Raw genomic sequence first — 11260 nt, forward strand, 5'->3', positions numbered from 1 at the left:
GAATGATTCACACCATCCAAAAGATTTCAACAAAAGCCTAACAGCCAGCCATGGTTCTCCCCTGAATGTGCTGCTGCTATCGCGCACAGAAATCACTTTTTTCCATAACTACCAACGTAATAAATTTACTGAGATTAAAGCTGCTTTCAGGACTGCCAGCAACCACTGTAAAAGAGTAATAAAAATGCAAGAGAGCTATATGCTCAGTCTGTTAAATCCAAAGTAGCTGAGCAGCGGCTTGGTTCCGACCAGTTCTGGCAAATAGCAAACAGGATCTTGAACAGAAGCGTGCGTTCTATCCCAACTATCATCAACGGACCTGAGGTTATCTCGTCAGCATCAGACAAGGCCAGACTATTTTCCAAGAACTTTGCAGCTAATTCTACCCTATGCGACAATGGCCATCAACTCCCTGTATTTCCTCCTCTAACAGACAACACGCTATGCAACATACAAATATCTGTGCGTGAGGTCGCCAAGCTAATCAAGAACCTTGATTCCAGTAAAGCTACTGGCCCTGACGGCATTCCACCTATAATGCTAAAAAAGCTCCAACCAGAAATTGCCCCCATACTTACAAAACTGTTTAAGCGTTGCCTTAAGAAGAAGTGCTTTCCAACACCCTGGAAAACCTCATAAGTATGCCCTGTATTTAAGAATTGAGGTGAAAAGTCATCTCCTTCTCAGTACACACCAATACGTCTCCTGTGTGTCATGAGTAAGTTGTTGGAATCCATATTAAATAAAGAAGTAGTCAACCACCTCAACAGAAACAACCTTCTTAGTGACATGCAATATGGTTTCCGCTCTGCAAGAGCTACAGCATATTTGCTAACGGTTATATCTCATAGGATTAGTGAATCTCTTGACAAAGGTTTCCTTTCCAGGGCAATTTCTCTTAACATATCGAAGGCCTTCGATAAGGTATGGCATAAGGGCCTACTTCATAAGATTTCTAGCTACGGTATTGCTGGAATATTTTCTCAATCATTAAATCATTTCTCTCTGATAGGTTCATAAGAGTAGTGGTTGATGGGCAGAAATCAGGGGTCCATCTTGGGCCCAACTTTCTTCCTGATCTACATCAATGATCTCCCAAAACACATACTTAAATCATTCCTTGACATCTATGCTGATGACACAACCATGTATGGCAACACATCAAAGGCCTTAAATGACAAAGTTTTCTCTAATTCTCTCTCCGCTGATCTTGAGCGCGTGGTACAATGGGGGAAGAGGTGGCTGGTCACTTTTAATGCATCCAAAACCAAGCTTCTATCTTTACATCATCAACGCTCTAATCACCATCTGACATCAATTGAAATGGATGGTTCTCGTCTTGGGGAGGCTCCTTGTTTTGACAAGCTTCTGAGTTTGACCTTTACTCCGGATCTGAAATGGAACAGGAACATCAAATCTGTTGCCAGGGACGCTAGGAAAATGGTGGGATCCTTCTATCGCTCCAGAAGATATCTCACTACTGATGCAGTTCTCTATCTGTATAAAAGCTAAGTACGTCCAAGGATGGAGTACTGCTGCCACATCTGGACAGGAGCTGCTAAAAACAGCCTATCCTGCCTTGACAGAGTACAAAATAGACTTCGTGGTTTGGTGGGGATGCCCTTTTCTCTTCCCTGCTGCCTCTCTTCCACAGAAGAGACGTTGCGAGCCTGTCTATTTTTATCTTTATTTCCATGGCAAGTGCTCGTCTGAGCTCCAGTCTCTTGCCCTCCTCGCCAATCTTCCACGAGAAACACCCATCTGGCTGAAACTACTGTCAATAATTTTCCCCACTCTTTCTCTATGCCTAAATCCAAACGTAGACTCCATGAGCAGAGCTTCTTTCTTAGAACTGCACGGTTGTGGAACTCTCTTCCGTTCGCCTGTTTCCCACCTGACTACAACTTGAATGTCTTCAAATCCAACATAACCAAATTCCTGACAAACCGCCCCCTTAAGTAAGACACTCTATCAAATCTCCAACACTAATTATTACTACAATACTCTCTCATTGATTACCGTACACGCAATAACTTTTATCCCTGAGTGGCTTCCGGGCCTTGATAAGTGGTGATCACTGTGTAAAAAAAAAATTTTTTTAATTTGTGGTGCAAGTCAAGTAGTAAGTTCAATGGGTATTAGACGTTAAAACGGTACTAAAATTTAATTCTATAGATTTATAAATTGTAAGGTTAAAACATTTTGGAGGGTGTATTCCATTCTCTATCGTTTTTGTAGAAATGTATATTTCGTAAATTATTTGAATTAAGTCGATTTTTATTGCAAATATTTATCCATCGATCAGATAATAACATCGAATTTCTAATTTTCCGGTTTCATTGGCTATGTTGAAATCCTTGCATTTTTAAATAAATACCAGCTTTACTCCACCAACGAAATTTGTAATTTCACGATCCATATATCACAATGTTATATTTCTTTTTAAATAAATAAAAAAAGGGGTTTAATATGAATATCAATGCACAAAAACCTAATTTATAAGAATACATATACATATATCTATAATATGAAGCTGAATGTGTGTGTGTGTGTGTGTGTGTGTGTGTGTGTGTGTGTGTGTGGTCATGAATAGGCTGCTATATGGTTGACTATTTTAAACAACCGATTACATATAATGATAGAAGATGTATCGAGACACAGGAATGGGTATGTTTGATCCTGCAGAACGGTGGTAGGAAAGACCACAAATCGACACATTTTAGAAAGAACAGAAGTAATAACAGGGTCCGACAAGCAATATTGAATCGAAGATAAACAAGCGTAATTGTTAACATCCTCAAACAAAAGATTACATTTAAATCTTGATTTCGGTTTAGACCTGTCAATAATCAACATACAAACATGGAAAAGGTTAAATAAACGAACTATGAGGAGAACTAACACATCAGTTCGTGCAGTAATAAGCGATGAGATAAAATTTGAAGGAGAGCTGATACTCACTGTGACATTGAATCAGATGACCAAAAAAGTAAAAAATCTTTGTGTACAAGACATCCGAAAACCACTTCGGAACAGATTGGATGGAGCAATTTATACTCTGTGATATACTGATAAACAATATCTGGCATAAGGAATATAGGGGACAGCAGCTAAAGGACGCGTTAAAAGAAAAGTTTCCGAGCGTTTTTTCATCGGAAGATGTATCAAGCCTATAGCCAGATTTGAGGTAAATGGAAATGCTGTACTCGTTTTCAAGAAAAACCAAAACGTCCAGTTTGCGGCTGTCGGGAAAATGTATAAGGAACTGGATCGGAAAGAAATGCTGAAATACTGTCGACAGTAAGCACTAACGAATAACCTTCCCTACCGTATACATTAGGAAAAAGACCAAGATAATCCGTGTGTGCGCAGAATTTTCCACGAACCTGAGAAAAAGGTTTACCGAAGTACACTGCCAAGAAACTACTGAGATAAGAGTACTATCCTACTGAATTATGGTTTAACTGTCATGAAAACAAATAAGCTATGTGGATGGCCTATTACGATTGGTACCGAAGTAAAGGGAATATTTCTTTGAGGATTCCATACTTGCTGCACTTTGTACAGATTCCGAAATAAAAAAAAACAATAATAGGCAACTCAATTGAATAACTTCCAGTATCGCTACCTGAAATTTAAAGAGAAGCAGATAAGTGCGACTTTATTTGCGACACAAAGAGCAAGATCGCTCTTAAGGGCAACAACTTCTCAGAAGTATTCTTGCTTTTCGACGAGATCTTACTAGATAGCGAAAGACTGAAAATTCCAAAAAGTCTCCAGAAAAAAGTCTACGGGATTTTCACATGAGACACCCCGGAAAATACCGGGTGAAAAACTTAATTAGAAGCTAGGTCTACTGCTATAACAGACAAATATTTAACGGGAATGATCGAATCTTGTAGAGACTGCACCCTAACTGGAATAGCATCACTTATCACAATTACACATTGGCCGGAAACTGATCATCCATGGTTAAGAATCTACATCAAATTTGCAGATCCTCTTAATGGCTACTATTACTTATTCGTAGCTGATAGCTACACTAAGTGACCGGGGGCATTAAGATACAAAAGACCTACATCAGGGACAAGTATATTGTTTTTACTTGAACTATTTGCACGCTTCGGTGTAGTAGACTGCATTGTAAACCATAATAGAACTCAGTTCACATCTGTAGAGTTCAAAAGTTTTTGCGATGAGTTCCAGATAAAACACATCATCATATTGATATAACGTCATCCACATACAGTAGTGTCTCGCTGTTCACAGATACATAGGCAACTACCTCAAGCTAGGATTGAAACCCAACCGTCGTTACGGTAGTCGAGGTTCCTAACCATTACGCTAATCGGCGGCTGCTATGCGAGTCGTAAATTTAACGATGTTTTGACATTGTTCGAAATACCTAAGCTCGATTTGTTTACACAAAGAGCATCGTTTTATACGCTAATGGTAATTCGTGTATCACTTCTCAATATGCTTAACTCAAGATACAGAGCACACACACACACACACACACACACACACACACACACACACGCACACACACGCACGTATATATATGTATGTATATATGCTTCTGTGTATAAATTAAATATATATTATATATATATATATGTATGAATATATATATATATATATATATATATATATATATATATATATATATATATATATATATATACTCATATATTAAAAAAAAAAGAATTCCAGCAGCGTGCGCTATTATGAGAAGTAAAAAATTAAAAATAAGAGCGTTATATTCATATTTTTTTTATTTTCCGAACATTTAGATAAGATAATTTATCGGTACAGTCGGTTTAAAACCTGCTATTATGAACCGTTTTAGATCCTCATATCAAGCTCTCTTGACGTATATCGTCTTTTTATCACTGGCAATAGAAACATATATGGTTTACGTGGACATGGTTTTATGTGTATATGGGTTTATGTGTATATTGTTTTATGTGTAAATCGCTGTATGTATATATGGTTTATGCGTTTGTTTTAATTTGTGTATGGTTTTATGTGTATATGCTTTTATGTGTACGTGGTTTTACATGTGAATCGTTCAATGCATATGGTTTTATGTGTATGTTTTTGTATGTATGTATGGTTTTATTACAAGATCTTGTGCATTTTTTAAAAATTTTATATGATTAAATTTATAAAATTGTCCGTTTAATATCTTGGGCGCAAAAAACAACGGAAAAAGAAAACACAAAAAAAGATAGAGGTATATATTTAAGTGGTTCTGTTATTAATAATTATAATATATGTCGACTACTTATCGTGTCACCTACGAAGAAATCTTTTTTTTTAATTCATCAATTTAAATCATTTTCCGTTCTTTAACGAAATTGTTTTTATTCCTAATTACTTTTAAAACTAGTCTAAGGGAGACAATTTTGTACAAGCCTGATCAACCTCACAGACACACTCTTAAATCCGATGCTTTGTTTTTAGCCTAAGCCGAACGGATAATAATCACTTTTATTTATATAATACTAGCGAGGGGTACCCGGTGTTGCCCGGGTGTTTGGAGGTATGTGTGGAAACTCGGGGGGGGGGGTAAAATAAAAAAAATGTTTTGGTAGGTAAGTATGAGGATCGAACCCGAACCCTTGAGGCAAAGTTGTAAATTAAAGTGTGAAAAAAAACCGTGCGACGTTAACCATTGCCCGACCGCGAGATGCTAACGGAAACACGTTTGGATTTATTTAATTACTTAAATTAGCAGGCGCACGTTTTTATGACTTAATGAGGTAGACTTTTGACTGCGGGGTAGCATTCCATTTAGTGCGAGAATGCTTCCCCCCAAGACGTTGGGGTAGGGGGAAACATTATAGGAAAATGCCTAACCTACATGCGGTGAGCGAAAACTGTTGAATATTTATCTTCCCGAAGTCGAGCAAATTAAATAGACAGGCGAGCTCCGTTGTTAACTGTGAGATATTACGATTAACATGTGATATTAAAAGTTTTTAAAAGTTGTGAACCTACTGACCGCTTCTGTGAAAAAAGCCTTTCTTGGACGTGCACAAAAAGCGAACATACATTTTAGCTTTTATATATATATATAGATTATATTTAATTTTATTCTTTTTCAATGTGTACTCTATTACACATCCGTATATTCTCCTATAATCGCCTAATCTAATAATGGCTAACAGGTAAATTTCTTTTCAATAGTTTGCAGCAATCTATCTGATATAAATTTTAATTATACTCTTCGAAATCCGTTCTAAAAAACTAATGCATCAAACTGGACAAATTTTTAAAAAAATCTAAAATTAAAATTAAATTTTAATTTAACATTTAAATTTAAGATAATTATTAAAATTCCAAATAAAAAAAATAACATTTATGTTTAAAAATTAAAATGTAGTCTATCTTTCTGTGTGATGTGCTTTTCCAGCAGCGTAAATGAAAAATGGCACACTATACTAATAGAAACGTTAAAATTATATGTCTTTGTGATTTATTTATTGTATTTTTTTATTTTTTGCGATTAAATATTGATAAAAATTATTTGCTACCATGTTTTGTCTTTTTTACTCGTCCTAGTTTATATTTTCAGGCGTTCGTTATGCACATATAAACAGCTTTTTTCTGGATCATGAATTAAACCCAGACTATTTTACTTCTCAGCATTGCAAAGCGAGTATTGTTTCAATTCAGGAGAATCTAAGGCTTTGTGCCTAATTTTCCTCCGTTAAATTGTAATAGAAATCTATTTTAATAATTGCTTTCACTCTAAAGAAACTCATATGTGAATAAAATATTTGTTTAAACGAACCTTGCGTCATTCCAATGTATGTTTCAGGCACGGTTGTAGACTAGTCAGTGATGGTAGTTACGTATACAAGGGATTTAGTTTTACAATTACCTTTAAGGGGTCACTCATTTTTGGACCTGCAAGAACAGACTGCGTTTACTACCTTCTGCGGTTCTATAGAAATTAAAGATTTTATGAACGGTGCTGTCGAGTAACTAGCTTTTATTGTGTTCCTATTAAAAATGTCATGTAGTCTATGTTTTTGTCGTAAATGTTTAAGCAAAAAATGCCCTACGCTAGTTTTATATTAAGTGAGAACGGGGGTGAGACCAAATTATAGTCCGTCTCTTATATTTTTTAATTTCCTTGTTGATTCTGAGTTGGACTTTTATCTTCTCATTGAATCGATTTTATTGTGTGCTTTGTTATAAAATGGACATCGAACACATCGGCATTACAAGAAGGTTTTGACATAATTTTGCTAACAATAGCTACAATATTTTTTAGAATACTGTGGGTGTATCGCATGGACTATTATTTATGTATTAAATTTCTTATTAAGTTCATGGAATGGTTTATATATTTTCCCAAGATCTAGTGTTGTATCTAAAAAGACTACTATATATAAATTAGTCGTTATTATTATCTTAAAACCAGTTCCTTGAAAAACGTAACCACATTTTTCAATAGTCTGTCTAATGTGCATCCATTATAATTTCACGATAGACATAATCCATCATTTCTACAAAACCCGACAGAATATCCTGGGGATGCTTTTTTCAGGGTGTCTAGCAAGAAAAGCCAAACGATTACAGACGACACACTGTCGTATGTCCCCCATCGAAACATCAAATGGGTTTCAAGATGTATTTTTTATTTTTCGCAGGTTTAGACAAAATAACTAGCGAGCTAGATAGACTCGAAAAACAGGCATGTTATCGAAAATCGAAACTAGCGTCTGAGCAGTCCCCTACGGTGTACGTAAAAAAAAAGTCGGAACAAATTCGAGTCTGTGCAGACTTTCCTACAGGCCTAAACGATGAATTAAAAGACCACTACTACCCTTTACCAAGCCCTGAGGAGATATTTGCCAGACTAAATGGTGGCAATTTTTTTTTTAAAATAGATTTGTCTGACGCCTATTTACAAATTCCGATGGAGGAAGAATGCTCAAAGATATTATGCATTAACACGCACAAAGGGTTGTTCAAATACATCCGTCTACCCTTCGGGATCAAAGTCGCGCCGGTGATTTTCCAACACGCAATGGATACAATGCTGAACGGGATAGATTTTGCTTGTGCATACCTGGATGACATAATCATCAGGAGCGCGTCCATAAGTGAACACCAAGAGCATCTAAAAGAAATATTCACAGGAATAAATGAATACGGATTCAAGGTGAAAGAAAACAAATGCGAATTTTGTTTAGACGAAATTTAATATTTAGAGCAAATAATAAATAAAGACGGTCGACGCCCAGACCCGGAAAGATCGACAGCAATTAAAAACATGCCGGCACCACATAACAGTACGACTCTACAGAGTTTCTGAGGTCTCACAAACTACTACCAAGTATTTATCAAAGGAATATACGACATAAGAGCTCCGCTTAACGAGTTATTAAAGAAAGAAACACCGTGGATGTGGACAAAAGAATGTCAATATGCATTTGAGAAAATTAAAAAGACGCTGACATCCGATCTATTTTTAACCTATTATTACCCAAAATTAGAAATAAGTGTTGCAAGCGACGCGAGCTCGTATAGTATAGGAGCATGGATACAGCATATCCTGCCAGATGGATCGAAGTAACCTATATCTCACGCTTCAAGGATACTACTTCCAGCAGAAAAGGCGTACTCTCAAATAGAAAAAGAGGGGGTAAGCATTATTTTCACGGTGACGAAATTCCACTGTTACCTCTACGGGAGACACTTTATACTGGAAACAGATCACAAGCCCGTAGTGACAATCTTCGGCTAAAATAAGGGCTTGAGAGTATATACGGCAAATCACCTACTTCGTTGGGGTACGATCTTGCTAAATTTTCAAATAAAAACTCTTGGTTCGAAAAAAATAGGTCATGCGGATGGCCTGTCAATGGAGGAAACCCTTGAAGAGTCAGTAATTGCAGCTATATGAGGAAAAACATGGTGGCGAATATAATAAAAGATTTACCAGTCACGTTAACCAGAATTAAAAGGGAGGCTAAAAATAACGATGTCATCACAGACATAAAGAAAAAAATAAGGGAAAATGATGAAAAAACGCAAAGCATATTTTGCGTATGCAATGGTGTATTATTATATAGTGAAAGAGTTGTTATCCCGAAAACCTTGCAGAAAAAGATCTTACCACATTTTTATACAGGACACCCGGGTATAAATAGGATGAAGCCACTTATGCGGAGTTACGTTTACTGGCCTGACATTGATGTCGATATTGCACTAACAGTAAACAAGTGTAAAGGTTTGCATTAACCGCAAAGCACCACCGATAGTCCATAAACCTTGGGGAAAAACTGACCATCCATGGTCACGAATTCATATAAACTTTGCTGGACCGACCGAAGGACAATACTACCTAATCGTAGTAGATATTTTTTCCAGATGGTCTGAAGTAAAGCGTTTCAAGAACCAGACGACAAATAACACACTAAGTTTTCTGCATGAAATATTTGCACGTTTTGGTGTGCCAGACATTATAGTCACAGATAACGGAACCCAATTTGCATCAAATGATTTCAAGGACTTTTGTGACACTTTTCAGGTAAAACACATTACTACACCACCGTTCCATCCGAGCTCAAATGGATTAGCGGAAAGGTTCGTTGACACGATAAAGCACGCATTTAGAAAATCAATAGGGACCCCGACGGATAAATCATTACAACAATTCCTGCAAATATATAGGATAACTAAGAACCCAAATACACCGTCGAATTTATGGCCAGCAGAATGAATGTTTGCTAGAAAAATAAAATCACCATTTGATAAATTAATACCAAAGCAAGCAATCGTCCATCAAACTACGCACACATCACGTAAAAGGTTTAACCCTGGTGATCGTGTATATTTTAAATGTATAACAAAAATATTTCATATTGGAAGTTTGGTACGGTAGATAAACGTATCGGCGACTTGGTCCAAAAGGGATACACAAAAGACATCAAAATCAATTGGAAAACGTCATATAACAGACAACGAACATGACAAACCTGATGAAAAGGAAGATCCAAATGATATACTATACGAAGCGTTTGAGATCGAACCACCACAAACCATGCCCGAACCCAGAAGATCGGGAAGGAAAAGAAAGTTTACAGAACCAATTATAATGAACCCCAAGAAAAAAAGATATTGAAATCTACACGACTTCAAATCTTGGGAGGGGGTGTTGTGGAGACGCCCATTAATTAAAATAGGTGGGTGAGTCAGATATATAAAGGTATCAATCACCAATACCTGGAGAGTTCTGCAACGACCGCAAAATAGGCAAGACGCCTATGTTGCCTCCAGTAAGACATGCAACACGCCACCGGCCGGAATATCTCCAACTGAAGTATATCTGAAGACATGTAAATATTTATATAACTTCTCTTCCTAATATATTACTGTTATACCTTTACTTCCGTGTTCTTGTTAATTATTTGTGCAGACACAACAATATATATATATATGTATATATATATATATATATATATATATATATATATATATATATATATATATATGGAAAAAACTGCCGATGGACACGTGTTTTATTATATAACTCATCCCCAGTTATAAAAAACGGATTTATTTCTGCTTGAATTAATCTTTATATTGATAAAAGATTTAAGGATGTTATTAATACAATTCTCATAATAAAACGTACAGTAAAGCTGCATTAATGTTCAGATTATTGGTTATTATCTGTGTAAATCTCTAACTGACAGAAAATCGTTAGTTGTCGCCGTTGAAAATTTGCTGGCTTGCATATATACATACTACCAGGGATACCCGGTATTGTTCGGGATCATATAAAATTGAATATAAGTGGAATTATGTCCAACATCTTTATATTAAATTTTCTATATCGTCCCCGCCTCTTTCTCTCTCTCCCCCCCTCTCTCTCTCCTCTCTCTCTCCCTCTCTCTTTCTCTCCAACCGTATCTGTATTTTTCTCTCTTTCCCTATACTCTTGTTACCATTTTTCTCCGTATCCCTTATTTGCTTTTCACCCAACTCAACCTCTACCATTTTTTTGTATTTCTATTAAATGTAATAGTGTAATATAATATTTAGTGTTTTTGAGGAACTCCGAATAGAACAAAACCATGACATTATTAAATCCAAGTAATTCTCTTCCTTTCACTCGCTTTAACAATTGTATTAAGAAAAATTATGTAAATAATGAAAATAATTCAAAGAATAAATTATGACATCGTAATTTATATTTATTGATTGCGTAAAACGTAAAGTCGAACAAAAATACTGT

The sequence above is a fragment of the Euprymna scolopes genome, chromosome 38, assembly GCF_053919585.1.
Source record: "Euprymna scolopes isolate OS-2025 chromosome 38, ASM5391958v1, whole genome shotgun sequence".
Classification (NCBI taxonomy): domain Eukaryota; kingdom Metazoa; phylum Mollusca; class Cephalopoda; order Sepiida; family Sepiolidae; genus Euprymna; species Euprymna scolopes.